The 20769-nt window shown below is 54.2% G+C and overlaps 1 protein-coding gene across 4 annotated transcripts in view; it reads right to left on the bottom strand.

The window, feature by feature from the left end:
• Positions 1-20769, bottom strand: part of RIMBP2 (RIMS binding protein 2) — a 227505-nt gene that overhangs the window by 152828 nt on the left and 53908 nt on the right. The window lies entirely within an intron of this gene.

Raw genomic sequence — 20769 nt, 5'->3', positions numbered from 1 at the left:
CGGCCGGAGGCACCAGCAGATCACAGGTGGACACACACAGGGCGGAGGACCCATTTCCCGCGCCCGCCCTGCCTGGGCACCGTCCTGTTTTCTCGCTTCTGCGGCCACGGCTCTGTTGCATCACGCCCTGTCCTCAGCTCCACGGTCAACAGCCTGAGCCTTCATCCTTGCTTCCCCTTCCCTTCAGGGACAGTGGCGGCCTCCAGCCGCCAGAGCCGGGTTGCATCAGCAGCCACCACTGGTTCTCCTAACGGAGCCCACACGTCCGTCGAAAAATCGATGCCCTGGCCGCTGGGCGGGCGTGTGTGGGGGTGAGGCTGGCCCTCGTGCCGAGGCCCACTCGCCGTGAGATTTGACCAACTCCAAGAACAACCAGCAGCAATATTAAGGCCACTGATCAAACGGAGCCGGTCCAGGTGGCCAGGGCCCTTGACCTGCGTGAAACCAGACACACCCCATCAACGGCTAGGGGTCGGAGGGGGGGGGGGCAGGCGAGGGGCAGGAAGCAAACTCACTGGCAAATGTGATTCTGTCTTTTTATTTCTCGTTGGGTTGGCCGCCCCTGGGTTGCAGCACATCCATCAGGCTGAAAAGCAAGCTACGTCCATGGGTTAAAAATTCATTTACCATCCAGCCTGGCTTCCAGCTTTCATGCCTTAATTGAATTTTGTTGTGACAGCGGAGCTGAGCTCCGAGGCGTAGCTTTAGTCGGGCCTCCAGGCCCCGGCGTCTGGGGCGAGCTTGATGAGCTCTGTGACGCGATTATCCCCCGGCATGCGCAGAAAGTTTCTCTCCAGGGTCACTCTGAACTTGCCTTGGGTCCTCAGGCGTATGGAGCCGGAATACAGTTAACTGATCTTCAAAGACGCGCTCGGTCAACGTGTCTCCAAAGGGGAAGACGGGGAGCCCGGTCCTATCGTGGGACAGCCGGTCTCTGGAGAAACACGGCCGCGAAGTGAAACATTTAATTCAGCAGCTACTTCAGGCTCGGTTCGCAAACGAGCGCGGCATGTCCCCCGGAACACGAGCAGCGGTCCGCCAAGCTGAGGGGCGCCAGTGAGCCGGGTTATTACTCCCGCGTAGCCTCTGGCCAAGGGAGGTCCTGCTTGCTTTCTTTAGGCCACGTTTACACGTGCTAACAGCCACGTCCTCACTGCTAACTCCCATCGTACTGGGTGTCGTACTGGTCTCATCCTGCACCTGACAAGACAGGGACTGTCTTGCCCGTCTCCCTCCACAACCGCATCTACCCTAGTCACCTACTGCTGTCAGGGGGCGTTCTGCGTCGTGAACCGGGCTCCTCACATTCCAGACACAGCGTTGGAGTCGTGAGGGAGGTCCCTTAACGCCCTCTTTCCATTCTGGGGAGCAGACTCAGGCTCAGGACTCCCGCTAACTTTTCTTTGCTTTTGGCAAACATGATGCTTTGTGACCGCTGAGTCGAGCGTGGACACCTAACGGCCACAGAAGAAACAAACGAGGGAGACGGCCACGAGAGAAGACTTCCCAGACGGTCTCATGGTGATGGACAGTGGTAAGGACTTGTGTCCACTTTTAATAGGATTCGGTGTTCTCTGAGCACTGACGGGGAAGTGTTATCTGGCACATCAAAAATGGAATGATTGCAATTATACGTTTTTATCTATGAGAATATGAGAAACACCCCCCCTCCCCCCCGCCAAGGGTGGTTGGTCGGGAGCAATTTACCTCCCGAGGAAGGGGAAGGATGTGGTTCTCACTTACACAGACGAGGTCTCCAGCTGTGGCATCGTTCAGCTGACACAACAGTCACTTGTCTATCTTGTCATTACTTTAAAGCCAAAATTGACACTGTGATTCATATTCAGAGTCTATCAAAACATCTTCCACATAGAAACGGAAATCGATGGGCACAAGTCAACTTCAGGTTACTAATAAATGCATGAAGACGTTCACCCTCACCCGGGCATCTCCTCAAGGATCTGCAAATGCACCTCCCATCGGATGTGCAAAAACACACAAATCTGACTGCGTCGGGTGCTGCGAGGTGGGGAGCTTGTCCGCTCACAGGGTGCTGGCGGGAGAGGAGACTGGTCCACTCACGAGAGGGCCGGGGGCAGGATCTGCTAGACAAGACGTGTGCAGGCCCTGTGACGGTCCCCGGATGTTTCAGCCGGACTCTCACATGCGTGTGCTCAAGGAGGCGGGTGTGAGAAGGTCCGTCACAGAGAAAGGGAGAAGCCCCAGTACGAAGCTGGATAAGGACAGCCCATCAGCCCAACTCCATCTCAAAGACACAGTGAGAGGGAGAACAGCTATCTATGGGATCTTGGAGCCAGTACGTTACAGTTACGAAAAAACCTACGTGAAAACACCACATGTTTTCTAACGAGACAGGTGGACACAGGCTTGTAAGTATACAGATACAGGCAAAGATATATTTTAAAATATGGAAACAATATCCTAATAATGCAATGGACACTTCTGGGCTCTGAGGCTGGTATAGGGATAGATTCCATAAACTAAAGAGGAATTTAGCTCTTTTTATAATGCTGCATTACTTTTTTTTTTATTTTTTTAATGTTTGCTTATTTTTGAGAGAGAGAGACAGAGCGTAAGCAGAGGAGGGGCAGAGGGAGAGGGAGACACAGAATCCAAAGCAGGCTCCAGGCTCTGAGCTGTCAGCAAAGAGCCCGACACGGGGCTCGAACTCACCAACTGCGAGATCATGACCTCAGCTGAAGTGGGACGCTTAACCGGCTGAGCCCCCCAGGTGCCCCAAACATGACAAATTTTTTAAATGATCGAGTCTAGGAGGTGTGTGCGTGAAGGTTCTTTGTACTATGGTTTCACTTTCTCAATACATTTGGCATCTTCTATAAGAAAAAGTCACAAGGTAAAGGCAACGTGTCACTTTTTGAAAGCACAAACAATCAAAATAACTGGGGGCAGACACAGTAAAATCCTGGCCCTGTGATTCTGTGTGATGGGAAGCGCACGTGTGCTATTTTCTTCTCTATACGTTCCTTTTTCAAAAAAAACAAAAGCCGACCTAAAAACAGCACCGAGAACCTTGCATTCCTGGGAACACCACCTCACCACTTTTCCACCACTCACCGCACAAGGGAAGCCCCGCGTTTCTGCAGAAGCAAGGCTCGTGGGAAGGAATTCCTTCATCCTGTTAGCTCCCCAACTGCATGGACCTGGGGTTGGGGAGACGTGCGGACAGACAGGCAGAAGCTGGAAGTGCCCGCTCCGGAGCGGACCCCGCCAAGCGTCTCTTTATTCTTCTTCCAAAGCAAGGAGGGTCTCAGCTCCCGCCCAAACCTCATCTCAAAGCCTGCACTTGGTGACAGGCACATTTCCAGAGCCCTTGACGGACCACAGACGTAAGATACTCTAGAACTTTCTTCCCGTTTCCAAATCACGACCCGCGCGAGTCTTGGTCCTGCTACCAGAGGATGGCTTTTGTTTAAGCAAAGTCAAAACATAACGTGAAGTGTGGAAAGGCCACAAGAGATCGTCCAGCCAAACACGGCAGACGACTGATGTAAACACGCTTGTCCCGACTCAGGAGATGCGGGAAGTTGAACTTCGGTCTGTAGGCGCAGTTTAAATCCCGCGATCGGCACGTGCACAGCATTCAGCCATGAGCCCGAGCACCCAAAAAACTCTGACGGGGTGTTGGACGCCGTCCCCGCGTGCGCTCACATCACAAGACCTCCGTTCCGTGGATTTCCGGAAATGTGCCGACACGGCCCAGCAAAGCGTCCCTGTTTGAGCGCCTGTGACTTCCTCCCCAGGATTCCTGCAATGTCTCCATACCCAGGACCACGTTTCTACACACTCCACGTGGACGCACGGCTCATTCGTGGCCTGTGAGTTTCTTTGACAGAGCTGTGGACACACCGCCTCCTTACACCCTTCGCGGGCACACGCCTCTCCCAGGTTCTGCACACGCCTGTCTGCAGGCCCCGCAGGGTGGACAGCTGGCCCCCTGAACCCTCACTGGCTGCCTTCTGCTGCTGACGAGGTTCAGGAAACACCAGATCTGGGCCCCCTTCTTCCCTTGGGTGAGGGGACATGAAACGCCCTCCACTCCCGGGGCCCCACCCAGCCCCGCTTCCTCCTCCTCCTTTCGGGGTCCCGCTCTGCTTGCCTCTGGCTTCCTCTCTGGGGTTTCTAGTTGTACGTAGTGGGTTAGGGTCTACACCGTCTTGTGTGAACCCAAAGTCAGATGTTTTAAAACCTCACCATGCTCACCTATACTTAATACAATTTTTAAATCTGTGAACACCTGCCTCTTTGATAAGCAAAAACAAAAGGGTCAAAACCAGGTAATATTTCCTTGCAATCTACCAGAGGTGAACACTCTGGGACTCATAAACCATAAATGATATCATCATCAACCATAGTTAATAATAGTGTTTTGCATATTTGAAAGTTGCCAAGTGGGTCTTAAAATCTCATCACAGAGGTGCCTGGGGGGCTCAGTCGGCTGAGGGTCCAACTTTGGCTCAGGACACAACCTCACGGTTCGTGGGTTCGAGCCCCGCATCGGGCTCTGTGCCAACAGCTCGGAGCCTGGAGCTGCTTCGGATTCTGTGTCTCCCTCTCTCTCTGCCCCTCCCTCACTTGTACTTGGTCTCTATCTCTCTCAAAAATAAATAAACATTTAAAAAAAGTGAGGGAGAGGGGCGCCTGGGTGGCTCAGTTGGTTGAGCATCCAACTTCAGCTCAGGTCATATCTCCTGGTTCGTGGGTTCGAGCCCCGCATCGGGCTCTGTGCTAATGGCTCGGAGCCTGGAGCCTGCTTCTGATTCTGCATCTCCCTCGCTCTCTGCCCCTCCCCCACTCATGCTCTGTCTCTCTCTGTCTCTCAAAAATGAATAAATGTTTTAAAAAAAAATTTTTTTTAAAGTTCTCACCACAAGAGGGGCACCTGGGGGGCTCAGTCTCCTGATTTCAGCTCAGGTCATGATCTCAGTTCCTGAGGTCGAGCCCTGAGTCCGGCTCTGCACTGACAGCACAGAGCCTGCTTGGAATTCTCTCTCTGTCCTTCTCTCTGCCCCTCCCCTGTGCACATGCTCTCTCTCTCGCTCTCAAAATAAATAAAAATTTTTTTAAAAAAGAAAGAAAGAAGTCTCAGTCAACCCATGACTGGGGGCTCACTTATTCCTAAAGCCTCTGGCACGACGGGCTCATAGAAGATTCAAGCAAAGCACAGTCAGAATCACCTAATCCAAGCACTCACTCACTGAGGCCAGTGGGGCAGTGATGTGCCCAGGCGCACGGGGGCCCAGAGACGCCAGACTTCCTGGAACTCGCTCCCTCCCCTCACCCGGGGAGCATCAAGGAGGCGGTCAGCACTGGGCTCTGACGGAGCCTTCTCCCCTCGGCCCGTCTGGCCACAGCCCCGACACGCATAAACCCCGGGACCGGCTCCAGGGTCCCTGCATCCCCCAGCACACCAGGAGACTGAGCGTCCAGGTACTTTATTTATCCCCAGCGCTGCCCTCTGGTCCTCGGCTGGCAGACGTGGCTGTGGGTCCCAGGCCTCCCCTGCAGGTGTTAAGTTGCAGATATTAACGGTGCTGGGAGTGGAGCCACCCAGAGAGGCAGGACTTACTGCTGGGAGGGCGGGGAGGGGGCAGTACTGTGGAAAGTTCTGAGGTTTACACCGGCGTGATTTTAGAAGGCCCTTAGTCTGCAAATGCATCGACCACCGTGTCCTCAGACGGCTCTGTTCCAACCCGGCACACACGAGACGAGGTCCTGGATTCTTGCTCAAAATGCCACGAACTGCACACTTGATGAACAGCTCGTGCCCGGCAAACAGGAGCCAGGAGGCGTGTCTGCCCACTGCCTACCCACAGCCTCCTTAAATGCTCTGATTGAGAGGCTCTCTGTCCTGCAGGGCACCTCCGAGGGGCGACTCCAGACCAGAGGAAGGAGGGAGCCAGGGAAGACGGAAGGGCTGGCCTCTGAAGCCCAAAACAGGCGCAGGGTGTCCTCTGAGAAGCCCAGTCCCCGAGGGTTCGGGGAGTCACGGGCCTCCGGCCACAAGAGGCCGTGGGGCCTGCAGCAAAGCACACTCACACCCAAGCCTTCCCTAGACGGCTCGAGGGGGCAGAGGCAGCTCACGCCTGTGGACTGAAGACGGCAAACAGGGTCCAGCCTGCAGGCCAGGCGGTCACCTTCCCGTGGTCTGATGCCTGAGTGTGGCCCAAGGGGTATCTCAGTCGGCCGGGGGGGTGGGGGGGGGGGAGGTTTTTTTCTCATCTGCACTTAAATGACTTTTTAACAATTATTTGGATTTCTTATAAAGTGCCACCTTTTCTCCTGTTCCTTTGTTTACTGGCTTCTGACGAACCCTAGGGCACAGAGTGAGGGTCTCCGGATCCCGGCTTCTCTGCTGCGTACCAATCTCTGCTCCAGAAGCGGCTCGGGCCAACTTCTCTGCAGATGGAAAGCGGCCCTGTGTCAGGGTCCCTGAGGCCACCCTGGGGTACAGAGAACCCCCGCAGGGCTCACAGGACTCCGCACACAGCCATGCTCGTGGCTGTGAGTTCCCGCCGCAAAGGGACCCAAAGCAAAGTCAACAAAGGGCAAAGGTGTGGGGGCAGGTCCGAGCGAGACCAGAGCAAGCTTCCAGAGTCTTCCAGAGTCACACGTGAAGCTGTGACAACACGCGTGAGAAGCCGCCACCGGGGACGCCCACGGACACGGCCCAGGGTGTCTGTGGGGCGGTCACATAGGCACCTGCTGCTGGCGCATCCGGGACTCCAGACTGCCCACCGGGAGGCAGGTGGTCGGCATAAACCACGGTCATGCAGCCTGGACGCGGCGGGCCCTCTTCTCTCTTAGGGAGTGGGGGGCTCCCAGAATCTAAGGTCCCAGCTGCCAGCCACGGGCCGGCCTCACCGGCAGGCCTGTCTGCTCAGGACTGACAGCTCCGGGCCTAGCGGGGAGCTCTCCTGTGCACAGGCCCCTCCCTGCCCTGGCAGGGCTCCCAGAGGAGAGACGCGCGCTCCCGTGTCCCGCACGCCACGCCCGCCGCGAGCTACACGAGGAAGCAAAGCCTCGCGGCACATGTCCTGCTTGTGAGAACGGCGTCCGCTCGGCCGCCTTGGCAACCAGCTCTGGGCACTCAGGGACCCTTCCTGTGTCCCCTCTATGCGGGTTTAATACACTGTTGTCTCAGACTCTGTCACCTCGTTCTCTACAGCAACGAGACCCCAGTGTCTCCGGGAGAACACGCGCCCCGCAGTCTGCAAAGGACCCCGCCCCCTCCGGCCCCAGGCGCACCTGGGCGGGGCGGGTGATCTGTATGCACCAGGTGTCCCCTGCTCCCTCCGGGACTCCTTCCGTCCCCCGCCGGGCCAGAAGCAGGACTGAGGGCCTCCCAGGGCGCGTCGTGAGAAAGGGGTGTTTTGACAATAGTTTCCACGTCTCCGTGTTCACGGGACAGTTCGGACAACGAGGGAAAGACGCGGCGGCGTGAGGGCAAGGTCTGGGGAGGGCCATCCGGGAGGGGCCGGGGCTCGGCCAGGCTAGCTCTCCTGCCCCCGGCCCCCCTGCAGCCCAGAGGCCCGCCTTTGCCCCTCACCCAAGCCCAGAACTTACCGCCAACCCCAGATGAGGACACGAGCCCGTGACTTGGTCGGTGGCGCCGGCCAGCTCGGTCTGACCCCATCCCCACGCCCACGTGCCAGCTCCCTGCGGGCGAGCGAGGCTCCCACGTTCCCGACCCACAGGTGCAGTAACCCTTCACGCGGCTGCACCTGTCAGCACCCGGGTCAAAACAAGCCGCTCGTCAGAGGCGACTGGGGAGAATTTGGATGTCACGGCGCCACGGGGCAGGGGGCGGGGACCAACACGGAGGCGCGAGGGCCAGTGGGGCGGCCGGAAATGCCCCGCCTTCCACTCTACATAGTCTGCGCAGCATATTCCATAATCCGCATGAAAAAACACAGCGAGTCTTATTTTTAATACACAAAGCAACAAAACCCCACAGGGCCCGAATGAACCGCAGGTGTCGCATCTGCTTACATAACGGGGGGGGGGGGGGGGGGGGGGAAGGCGTGGGGGAAGATACGCGGGTCACCTGAGGGTAAGGAGTCGGAGGGAAGAATTCCGACGGGGAACTAGGAAGACAGGCCTCAGAAACACAAGGAGCAGCATTCTTCGCGAACAGAAACAGGCGTCCCCCTCTGGCGAGACGCAAAGATGTCAAACCTCTGCCCGCACGCCTGCAAGGCCCCAGGCCCCTCGGCCCCCCTGCTCCGGACGAAGGCGTCGGCTTCCTCCCCTTCCACAGACGTGCGTCTTACTGCCCAGCAGCAGAACACTCACACGAACACGTTAATTGTTTTTTAAGTTACCTTATTTACTTAGAGAGACAGGGAGACAATCCCAAGCAGGTTCCGCACTGTCGGCACAGAGCCCGATGTGGGGCTCGAACTCACGAACGGTGAGGTCACGACCTGAGCGGAAATCAAGAGTCGGACGCTTAACCGACTGAGCCCCCAGGCGCCCCTGAAACATGTCAATTTTTAAAGGAAACTACAGGCTGTATTCTGTCGCCAAGAGCAGAGACTATGTACTGTTACAGACGAGATACTCCGTCTGCACACGCCCTATGGAACATCCAGGGTGTCCTGTTCCATACTAGACGCCTGAAGGGGGCCAGACACACGCACATGCACACACGTGCATGTACACACAAGCACGTGCCCTCACACATGCACGTACATGCATGCACACGCACGTGCACACGCGCAAGCACATGCACACACAAGCACATGAACGCACACACATGCACACGTGCACGTACACCCACGTGTACACACAAGCACATGCACGCACAAACATTCGGTCTCTGGCACTGGCCGCCCCTTCTCCTCCTTCCCCCCTCCCCCTTCCCTCACTGCCATTTCTGGTTCTTGCCCCGTCAGTGGCCCTCACACCTGAAGCTGGTGCAGAATCACCGGAATACCAACACAGCAGCATCTACTGAGTGTTACTCTTTTGTTCTCAAGCCTTCTGAGATGAGCACTATTGTTAAATCCCTAGACCTGCGCTGTTAACATCCAAGGAAACGGACGCAGGAAAAACCCATTAGCCAGTCACGCCGTGCCTAGGGGAAGCGCCCACTCTGGTCCAGATGCTATTCCAGGCAGCAGCAAACAAGACCCGCAGAGGCCAAGGACCGGCCGTGCTCGGTTCATACAGGGCCGAGCCCGCAGGGGCGGGAAAACGCAACAAGGTTGTTCTCGAGCGAAGAGCTGGGCAGGAAACAGGACCCGAAGAAGGAGAAGCAAAGAAAGGGTGGTCTTTTTTCCCAGGGTGGAAGCCACACCGAGCTTGACAGAAACCCCGCCCAGTAAGGAAGGACCGTAGGGCCAGCCGCCATGGACTCTGGTCCCCAGACCTGCGGTCGGCTGCCAGCCCACACCCGGGGGCGGTTCCGGGCTCTGTGGCGTCCGCCTCCTCCGAGAGAAGAAGGAAACCCTGCCCGTAAACACGCAGGGGTTGGTAAACATGCAGGTGTGAGGTTCGGGGACGCTGGGGCACAAGCCCACGTCCCTGAGCTGGTGAGAGCTGCAAGCAGGGTCTAAACCCAGGTCTGTCCACACCCAAATGGCATGTCTCCCCCTTCACCGGACTGCACTGTTTTCCTCGCAAACACCGCCCTGGGGTGTGAGCTGGGAGTTCAGTAAAAGCTCTGGTCACGCTGGCTCTAAGGACATGCCAGTTCCGTCTGTGGGCCGAAGTGACGGGCTTCATCCTGCGTCAGCCTCGCTTAATGCTAGAGGCGGCCTCGAGCGCAGCGTTGGGGACTCGGAGGCTGAGGCCAGTCTCGGCAGGAAAGGGCACACAGAGAATCAGTGACGCGGGCCGTGGGCCAGGGGTCGAGTAGCGTCATGTGTATCGGTTAGGGTATCTTAGGTTGCAAAGGGCAGTGCCAAGGGCTTCAGGTAGGGCTGGATCAAGTCGCTCAGATGACGCTGCTCAGTGTCTGCCCATGGTTCTGGGCTGCCTTCCTCAGAGTGGGCTTCGGTACCTGACTCCCCACAGGATTCCAGGCTAGCTGCTGATAGGCCCTTGTGTTTTCGGCTTTCTTATCCACATCCAGCCGGAGATGGAAAATACCTTTATGGGGTGGTAGCGATCCCCAGAGCCGCTCTGATTGCACTGACTTAGGCTGCATGTATGGCTCTGACAGTGCCTACAGAGGCAGAAGGCACCTCACAGCCAGCCCAGGCCACATGTTCTACCCCTAGACTCGGGGTAAAGTCGGCTTCCTGCCTCGTGAATCGAGAAACCACAGGGAGCCATGGGAAGACTAATGGGGTGTGAACAGGCACCACCCCCAGCATGTGACACCGCTCCCCTGGAGGCTTATCCATCCAGCCCAGGAGAATGTGGGCGTGAGCCACGGCGCCTCCCCCCCCCCACCCCCGTGCATGAAATGGGCTGGTGGGGGCAGAACCCAGGAGACCCTCCTCTCTGGCTCTTGGCTCCTTTACTCCATATCTCTACCTCTGCAGACAGAGGGGGTGAACGTGAGGAAGGAGGTTGACATCCCTACATGGTTGGTCTCCACGTTCGTCATCGGCGCGGGACCCAGCCCGTGGAGGCACGGAGGCAGTAATGGAGGGATCCCGGCCCGTGGAGGGAGACGAAATGCTCTACGATAGACCCAGCCTCTATATGTCCTTTCTCAAAGGGTAATTGTCATTAACGTTTAACCCGGTTTTTCTCTGAGAAGGTCTCACGTTGACCTGATCCCACGAGCAGTGAATGTGATTAAAGGAAGCACTGAGTGCCGATTACAAAAGAGGCACAGATGATTGTTTATCGCTGGATGAAGCCCCGTCACCGATACAGCCATGGGCAAACTGTTCACTCAGGGCCCCGGAGAACATCCTTAACTCTTCATCTGCAAAATAGCTTTAGGGATCCCACGAGCTTCTCGGGGTTCGGGAAAGACCCAGAGATCCGCTGAGAAGTTTGCATCTTTCTGACCATCGGACAACATCTCCAAGCCGCCCAGACAGCTAAGCTGGGGTCCGCTCCGCTGACATGACTGAACGTGTGCACCTCCCATTCGCTGGGAATTTGGGTCTCTCTGTAGACCTTGGAAGACTGAAGGCGCCCGTTATGACTGGCAGAGCGTAGAACCCAACCTGAAGGCGTGACGTGCAGCCCCCTCCGCCTCCGTCACCAAACCTCCAGTGGGCACAGGATGGCCCTTCGTGACCCAAGGTTGTTTTCAGGTGCACACCCAGCAGATACTTCATCGATCATCGGTTTATAGAGCGTATGACCACCATCATCTTGATATTCTCTCTCCTATTTATTTACTTTTTTCAATGACGAGGGCTCTGTTGGTGCTGACGCACTTGATACCCGTAATATTTGGTGCTGTGTCCTTTGGGGTGTAAGCCGGTCCCCAGAATCCGGCGGGATCCGAGTAACAGTGTCGCCTTCCCTGTGTTGCCTTCTCCTACTATGTTTTACCTTCTGTTTCCAGCAGGATTTCCTACTTAATCTAGTGACAGACTGTTTCTTTTCCAAGTAGATTTAAGCGGTGCGCTAATGCGGAGAACGTAGAACAGTATCGTAAGTGGTGGGGGAGTTTGGGGGCAGACAGGGCTGCCTCCTGGGAGGCGGTGGTTCTCACAGATAAGTATCTGGGGGCCAAGTGAACACAGGATCTGTCCTCCAAGCCCACAGGCTCCCAGCCCCCTGCTCCAAGGGTCCTGCACGATCATGCTGGCTTCCCACCTTCGTGCACGGGCAGCGTGTCTGGTCACCGCTTTTCTGAACCCACGCTGCCTTCCTACAATTTCAGATTCACTCAGCAGCTGGTGATGCCTCCTCCATTCCTAAATCTTCCCCAGTACACAGAGCAGGTGCACCAGGTAACGTGGGATAATTCAGTCCCTCCATCTACCCTTGCGAATTCAACCTCCTCCCGAGGGCCTCTGCTCCTCCTCCTCCTCCAGGAAGCCCTCCTTGATCACCCGGACCCATAGCGTCTCTATCGCCATGAAGAATCTATCTTGGTTTGCTCCGCACACACTCCCCTCCCTTCCAGCTCTAATATCCCAAAGTCCCTCTGGGAAATTACCACGCTTCTGTTCCATCCACAGTGGGCACCTGACCCCGGCCTGGCCAAAGTGCCATCTGCCCTCAGCCAAATAACTGTTCAAGGAACAGACTGTGTCTCGTGTTGATGGGCACACTCGTCCCATCAGGGACAATCTTGGGGCTTCTGCTGGCCTACCAGTAAGAGGCAGCTCTTCTCTTCTTCCCACGGAAGTTGCTAGAAAGAGAGGTGCTGGTGGCAGCGACGTGGAAAGAGCCTGCTGAGGTGAAGCTGGGGCAAGAAAAAGGGGGTCAAGAAAAGGAAAACGACCACCTCCTGATGGCATCACTTCAGCCTCTGGATGCAGCCATGCCTGAAAGCCTCCCTGCAACAAATGCCTGTTTTGCCAAAGCCAGAATGGGCTGACTGTTCGTCACCTTGAAAGCAAAACAGTTGTGGCTAACCACCTCTGAACCCCGAGAGTCCATCTTGTCTGTCCTTAACCATGTGAACAGAGACGGCCACTCTGTCTTCACACGACGGTCTTAGAGGGACAGCGGTCTCCGGATCTGGGGCCCACCCGACCTTATCTTAACTCGCATCGTCATTATATCAGCAAGGACTCTGTTTCTCAATAAGGTTACATTCACGGGTCCCGGGGTTCAGATTTGAATATATCTTTATTTGGGGATAGAGGTGTATGAAATTCAACCGCTTACAGCTGCCATCTTGTGATTACTGGGACCGTAAGTCTCAGGGCAAAGCCAGCACCTTGCAAGGCGAAGGAGACATCTGGACTTTCCTCTCCTTTGCCCCCCAAAGTGGTCGTTCTTATTGACGCCAATTTGAATGTGTTTTCTATTATTTTTAGCAAAAAGCACTGTAACTAAAATGAGCATGGAGTTTCCCAAGGGACAGATCGCAGGAGGGTAGGAAGGCAGCCCCAAAGCAGGACGGGTTCTGGGCACAGTGACGGGGACCCCAAGGCCACCTGCCCTCTCCTCTCAGTGAGACACGCAGACCAGGTCCTCTTTGAGCTTAGCTTTTCGGTCCTGCACTTGTCTGGTGTGGGGTGTGGGGTCTGCTCAGCCCCAGAAGGGGGCGGAAGGGGAGCGTGAGCTGCTTTCTCCCAGAGCTCTCTCCACCCCTCCCCAGGGGGCTCTCTCCACCCCTCCCCAGGGGTCTTCGAGGCCACGTGAACAAACATCCTGAAGGTGATAGAGTTTCAAAAAGGGAGTTCAGGTAAACATCCTTCTTCAACAGCGTTGAGATGGGACTATTTTCTATAGCTTTGTAATGTAAATATGTAAATAACCTGGAAGGGACAATCCCAGCAACACAAAGCAAGGAGAAGGCTGGGGGTGGGGGGGAAGGTGGGGGAGACCCTTGGGCACAGGCAGTCCCAAGGTCACGTGCAGCCCGCCTGGGGACAGGGAAGCAGCCATCTGAACCTCCACCCAGACTTCCATCAGAGAGGAGTCTGTCTAAAATCCACAGGTTAGCAGACTTCTTGCTGATGCAGCTGCTACGTTTGAAACAACAATTACCTTGCAGGAAGCTACCTGCAAATTATGGCATATCAAGTTGGCAAAACTGGAAAAAGAAACAGGTTTGCCACTAGGTTACAGTCGACCGAGCGAGTATGGAACCGGCTTCCTGGGTGTCAGAGAAACATCCCAGTTGCAGGAGATACGGTGTAATAAGGCTAAACCCCTGCCCTCATGGGGGTTACATCCCAGCGGGTCCCACACACCAGACGGACAGGCGGACAGACGGACGCGGTTTGGGGCAGCACAGAGGGCGTGAAGTGAGCCAATGGCTCCGTGAAACCAATCGCCGTGGCCCACGACTGAGGGCCTTTGTCGGCTTCTCTTCCGGGACTGGAATAGGGCCCTTTGCCCACCGTGTCCCTACTGGTTTCTTAGTTCCCCAGGAAACACACCCCACAAGTCCTAAGAACCCCAGCCCTGCCTGGTTTGGGGAGTGGTCCCCTCCGCCGGGCCAGCGGGGAACGAGAACGAGGGGAGGTTGTAGAGAGCCACCGTTCGGCACTAAGGAGCCCGGGAGGCTCTCATGTGACGTGGGAAATGCACTTCTCCTTGCGGTGACTGATTAGCCAGGATCCTGAATCTAACAAAGCCGTGTCGTCATGGGAACCAGACAGATGCCGCGGCCACGGGTTAAAAATTAAGCTCCACCTGTGCTAATGCTCCCTCATCAATCTCCTCTCGAAACCAAAGCCCCTCCGTTCGGCTGCACTCTGCTGCGGTGACAAATGTCCTGTTGCCTGGTTACTAATTGGTGACAGGGACAAGCCCTGACCGGACGGCAGGTCCAAAACACCCGAAGGCTGGACACGGTGACCGGACGCTGTCACTAAGAGGTGGCCCTGCGCGAGCTCGCTGTCCTTGGCCCTTTGTTCCCAGCAGCAAACAAAGGGCCACGTGGGACAGAACTGTCAGCGCCGTGGGCTCTGGGATGCGCCACGGGCCGGCTCACGGAGACGCACGGCGTGGCCGCATTCCTCTGGAACCTGCACCCACCCGGTGATTCAGTGCAGCCGAGAAGAAACAGGCTCCCGGGTGCAAGCGACAGCAGGTGCACAGGACTGAGGGGGCCCCGCTCACACGCCTTCCGGCCAGGCACGGCGGCTTCGCTTTGAAGCATCTGGCGGGAGGGGCGGTCAAGGCGCCCGCCCTCGATCCTCCAGCCAAGTCAGGCGACGACGGAAACAATCAGCACCTTGAATTTCAGTCTTGAGCGGAGGGACTCAAAGACCAACACCGGTGCTTGGAGCGGACTCTCCCCGGCAGGTCTCACAGAGGGGCCATCCCTGTCCACCTGCCCCGTGGATTCCCAGGGCCTTCCCCTTCCCATCGTTTCCCCTGGGAAATTGTTCTTCTTGAGCCAGAATCAGATTGGGTGTTGGTGCCCAGGGACCTGCATTCGTGCCCTGCGGCTGCTTAACAAAGCCCCAGACACGAACCGTCCCGCAGCTCTGGAGGCCCCGAGTCTGAGACGGAGACTCAGCAGGTTCTGGGGGCCACGAGGGAGGGTGTGGCCCAGGGCTCCCTCCCAGCGACAGCAGTGGCCAGCAGTCCGTGGTGTTCCGTGGTTTGTAGACGCAGCACCGCTGGCTCTCCCTTCACGTGACGCTCTCCCTGCGCACCTGTCTGGATGGCGTTTCCCCTTTTATGAGGACACCGGTCACACTGGATTAGGTCCCCCACAAATGGCCTCGCTTTAACTCGACCCCTGTAAAGACCCGGTCTCCAAATACAGTCACGTTCCGAGGTCTCGGGTGTTGGGACTCCGACATCTTTGCGGGAACAATTCAACCCACAGCAGACGATGGTCTGTGTGATCCAGAGCGGGGCACCCCAGACAGTCCGGTGAGCACAGGACGTCTGCGAGGACACGAACACGGCGAGGGCAGGAAGAGGCAGCCTCACGGTAAGGAGGCCTCTTTCCCGGGGCGCCTGGTCATCCTTACACGGGGAGTAACAACCGTAGGGGAACCTGGAATCTCTTCAGCCTGATCAGGGCCTCAGGAAACGGGACTTCTGAAAGACGAGTGTCAACGTGACCGACCCCAGGTGGATCCCTCCATGAGCGCAAGGCAGGAAGAGCCAAGCCGTGATGGTACAAAGCACACGATTAAGGGGCCCTGCTTCAAACTGAAACCAACACAGGGGAAACTGGGATTCCCAAAACGTTGTTTGAGCTTCTGGATCAAGCCATTCCTGAAGTTAACCCCACTCTCTCTTCAGTTACACCAGTCCCTTAACTCGCCCTGACAAACACAATGGCATAGGGCTCGGCTCCCCCAAAGACCTTCCTTAGCTACGTCCACAGCCTCCTTCCTCTGTAGGAAAAAAGGAGCCACGTAAACTTCATTCCAGGGCCCGGGTTTGCCAAGACAACGGAGAGAAACAGACACTACCAAGACCCGAATGCCACGGCGGAGAGTGTGAGTTCCACAGCGGTTCCCGAAGACCCTGCCAAATGCAGGTGCACTCCCTTTTCGCTTTTTGTTGGTCTTGTGGGCAAGCAGAGGGCCCTTACCGCGCCGGCCGCATGGGCCGACGGCACCCCAGTGTCACACGTGCCCTGACAGGCCCAGCAGCACCAAAGGGATTGTCTGACTCTAACGGGCACTAAGATTTCGAGCTCAACTGAGCCCATTCTATGTTGACTTGTCTATTAAAAGAAAGAAAGAAGGAAGGAAGGAAGGAAGGAAGGAAAGAAAGAAAGAAAGAAAGAAAGAAAGAAAGAAAGAAAGAAAGAAAGAAAGGGAAAGGAAAGGAAAAGAAAGGAAAGGAAAGGAAAGGAAAGGAAAGGAAAGGAAAGGAAAGGAAAGGAAAGGAAAGGAAAGGAAAGGAAAGGAAAGGAGGAAGGAAGGAAGGAAGGAAAGAAGGAAGGAAGAAAGAAAGAAAGAAAGAAAGAAAGAAAGAAAGAAAGAAAAGGAAAGGAAAGAAAGGAAGAAAGAAAGAAAGAAAGAAGAAAGGAAAGGAAAGGAAGAAAGAAGAAAGGAAAGGAAAGGAAAGGAAAGGAAAGGAAAGGAGGAAGGAAGGAAGGAAGGAAGGAAGGAAGGAAGGAAGAAAGAAAGAAAGAAAGAAAGAAAGAAAGAAAGAAAGAAAGAAAGGGAAAGGAAAGGAAAGGAAAGGAAAGGAAAGGAAAGGAAAGGAAAGGAAAGGAGGAAGGAAGGAAGGAAGGAAGGAAGGAAGGAAGGAAGGAAGGAAGGAAGAAAGAAAGAAAGAAAGAAAGGGAAAGGAAAGGAAAGGAAAGGAAAGGAAAGGAAAGGAAAGGAAAGGAGGAAGGAAGGAAGGAAGGAAGGAAGGAAGGAAGGAAGGAAGGAAGGAAGAAAGAAAGAAAGAAAGAAAGAAGAAAGGAAAGGAAAGGAAAGGAAAGGAAGAAAGAAGAAAGGAAAGGAAAGGAAAGGAAAGGAAAGGAAAGGAAAGGAAAGGAGGAAGGAAGGAAAGAAGGAAGGAAGAAAGAAAGAAAGAAAGAAAGAAAAGGAAAGGAAAGGAAAGAAAGGAAGAAAGAAAGAAAGAAAGAAAGAAAAGAAAGAAAGAAAGAAAGAAGAAAGGAAAGGAAAGGAAGAAAGAAGAAAGGAAAGGAAAGGAAAGGAAAGGAAAGGAAAGGAAAGGAGGAAGGAAGGAAGGAAGGAAGGAAGGAAGGAAGGAAGGAAGGAAGGAAGGAAGAAAGAAAGAAAGAAAGAAAGAAAGAAAGAAAGAAAGAAAGAAAGAAAAGGAAAGGAACGGAAAGGAAAGAAAGGAAGGAAGGAAGGAAGGAAGAAAGAAAGAAAGAAAGAAAGAAAGAAGAAAGAAAGAAAAGGAAAGAAAGGAAGGAAGGAAGGAAGGAAGGAAGGAAGGAAGGAAGAAAAAGAAAGAAAGAAAGAAAGAAAGAAAGAAAGAAAGAAAGAAAGAAGAAAGGAAAGGAAGAAAGAAGAAAGGAAAGGAAAGGAAAGGAAAGGAAAGGAAGGAAGGAAGGAAGGAAGGAAGGAAGGAAGGAAGGAAGAAAGAAAGAAAGAAAGAAAGAAGAAAGGAAAGGAAAGGAAAGGAAGAAAGAAGAAAGGAAAGGAAAGGAAAGGAAAGGAAAGGAAAGGAAAGGAAAGGAGGAAGGAAGGAAGGAAGGAAGGAAGGAAGGAAGGAAGAAGGAAAAAAGAAAGAAAGAAAGAAAGAAAGAAAGAAAGAAAGAAAGAAAGAAGAAAGAAAGAAAGAAAGAAAGAAAGAAAAGAAAGAAAGAAAGAAAAGGAAAGGAAAGGAAAGAAAAAGGAAGGAAGGAAGGAAGGAAGGAAGGAAGGAAGGAAGGAAGGAAGAAAGAAAGAAAGAAAGAAAGAAAGAAAGAAAGAAAGGAATTTAAAATACATAATTACTTTAGTCATGAAGCATAATGACATTAAGAGCTGTTTTAACTAGACGTTTCCACACAAACAACATTACGCGGAGACAGTCTGTCCTGCAGCCCTGGCGGAAAGCGAGGCCCCAGAATCGGTGGGGCGGAGACGTCTGGGGACTGACCTGGGCTCAGTCCAGGGGCCCAGGAGCCGCCTGCAGCTCACAGGGTGCATCTCTGAGGCCACAGAGAACTGGGTTTCCCCAAAGTTCACGAGTTTTGCCATTTCTGTGCCCCAATTATTAACGCACTCTTTCTCCTTAAACAAGCACACACGTTTTATGGACATGAAGGTATTGAAAAGGAAACTTCGTGTTGCCACCGTGAAATCATTGGTTATGTGATAGTTACATTTTTTCTAATGGGGCGCCTGGGTGGCTCAGTCGGTTGAGCATCCGACTTCGGCTCAGGTCATGATCTCCCGGTTCATGAGTTCGAGCCCTGTGTCGGGCTCTGTGCCGACAGCTCGGAGCCTGGAGCCTGCTTTGGATTCTCTCTCTCTCTCTCTCTCTCTCTCTCTCTCAGAAATAAACACTAAAAATTTTTCAATCAAAACATAATAAAAATCTGTTTTCTAATACATAACCCTATTTTTTCGCAGTAAACATATGTCTGTATCTGGGTTTCGTCGGCCGCTTTTGTCTATTCCGTAACCTGCAGAACGCTCTGGAAATCCTGCATTGGTGGATGGATTTAGGCACCGCCTTCACCAGCCTGACAGTCAGGGCCTGTCCTGAGCCTGTCCAGACAAAATTCTCCACCAAGGCAGGGAAGACAAAGTCGCGCTCTGTCTGACCCACTCTCTGCTCTGAGAGCTCACGGCACTGAGGAAACAGGTCCTGCCCGCCAGCCCCAGGCGGAAGGAGCCACGTAACTTCTCTGTGAGACCCAGTAAAAGAGCAGATGCCGTGGGCCACGCTTCCAAGATACGGAGAGGTCATTTCCTTCCCGTGTCAACAGCTCGTGGTGGCTACAAATATTGACTGAACATCTATGACGTACAAAGTCAGGTGGTTGGACCACACACACGCACGAACCTCCCCTCTTTTTAAAATTTTAACTTTTCTATGAATGTTCTAGAGTCATGCGTACACAGGTGAGCGATGCTGGTAAGCTTACGCGTGGTTAGGGTAGCGGCTGGTTAACTGGCCATAAACGGTTCAATGTCAGTGGGTTGTTAAACACAAGCAAGCACCGTCAGGCCCTCGGCAGGAGGCACGGGCCGCCCAGAGCCCCTTGCTTTCCAAGCCCACACGCAGTAAAACCGCTTACCGCCAACACCCGCGGCAAGAGCTGACGGGATGTTTACGCACGTGTTAGAGGGACCCCTCGGCAAACAGCGGCAGGGGGACGGCGGTGGGTAAACACCCCAGATGCTCCTCCCTCGAGTGGGGTGGGCCCAGGGGGTGCCCCACCGTCTCCAGGACAGAGGAGCCCCGCTGGCCCCAGCGGACACTGGCTGGATGGCGCGCCCTTCCCTGCCTGGCCCCCTGCCCCCTCCCGAAGTTTCCTGGCATCGCTTGGCAAACAGGCCACTTCGACTGGAATCCCCATGTTGGGTCTGCTCCGGGAGGATCGAGCCAAGACCCCGTGGGACAGGGACACCATCAGATAACAAGTAGAAACGTTTAAAGAATGAGGCAGTGTGCTAAAATACTCCCGTGGAAAGATCTCTACCAAATATTCTGGAAACAGAAAGATACCAATCTGCAGAAAAACCCACACGGTTTTCTTTAAAGCACGTGCAAAGTTACGATAGACTTTCTGCGGCTACACGCGCACACGTCTGTCGAAAAGGGTCCAGGAGACCAAACTGTTGACAGTGGTTAGCTCGGTACAAGGGAAGGTCAAAAGACACTTGAGTTTTTGCAAATCGGAAGTATCAGCAGACAGCTTGAGGAAGGAAAAATCGATTGTGAAAGTTGCAGGACAGCGTCTGTAAGCACTTGAAACGCGTGCAGACCCCACTCCGCGTGCATACGCGTCCACAAACCAACACGCCGCGTCTGCACGTGTGTTTGTGTCCACGTGGGGGGGGGGGGGAGCCTGAAAACTCAGAAAAGGAAACACCCAATCGTTACCAGTGCCGGCCAACCGGGTTTGGAATGGGAACGTTATACATGGGTTTCAGCTTTTGACCTTGTACGTCCTGGTGAGATGTGACCCCAATAAGTACCGCTGCCCCTGAAATGGGACAAAGGAGCGTGATTTCCAAGATGCTGTCATTACTCAAGCCTCTGGGGAAGCGTTATTGGTGACATCACTTCTCCAACTCGGTGTATACATAAACAGTTTAATGATTTATTGACACAGAGAGGCCCTGACCCCTGTCGCAGGGATGGGCACAGCTGTATTGAGAATAAGGATCATCACGATTTGGGTATAAAATGCTGCCCTCGGACAGCTTACACCCCAGTGATCGCTAAGCTGTGTTTAAGGTCGTTCCAATACCCTGTGGACCGAAGGACCTCTCAGCAAACCTCTTCCTCTGAGTCAAATACACAGCCACCACTGAGACTCACTGGCTACACCTCCCGTTTTGAAAAGCCCTGAGGATCTATTTTCTAATTGCTCTCCCTTCATGGTGAAATAATTCAAACGTTCCATTCCCTTCCAAAGTGACAAGAAGAGCTAAATTTAAATGCAATAACTTAATGATGCATCTGCAATTCCAAGCAGCCAACAATCTATCAAAAAAAAAAAAAAAAAAAAAGATCAGCCCATTCCAAATATAGGAAAGATTCACACACATGCATATCACTCCCCTCTGTCGCTTTCAACCCCAGAACGACCAA

Source organism: Leopardus geoffroyi, chromosome D3 (assembly GCF_018350155.1).
Source record: "Leopardus geoffroyi isolate Oge1 chromosome D3, O.geoffroyi_Oge1_pat1.0, whole genome shotgun sequence".
Taxonomy (NCBI): Eukaryota; Metazoa; Chordata; class Mammalia; order Carnivora; family Felidae; genus Leopardus; species Leopardus geoffroyi.
Note: the sequence above shows the minus strand (reverse complement) of the source record. Positions and strands in the feature narration are given on the sequence as shown.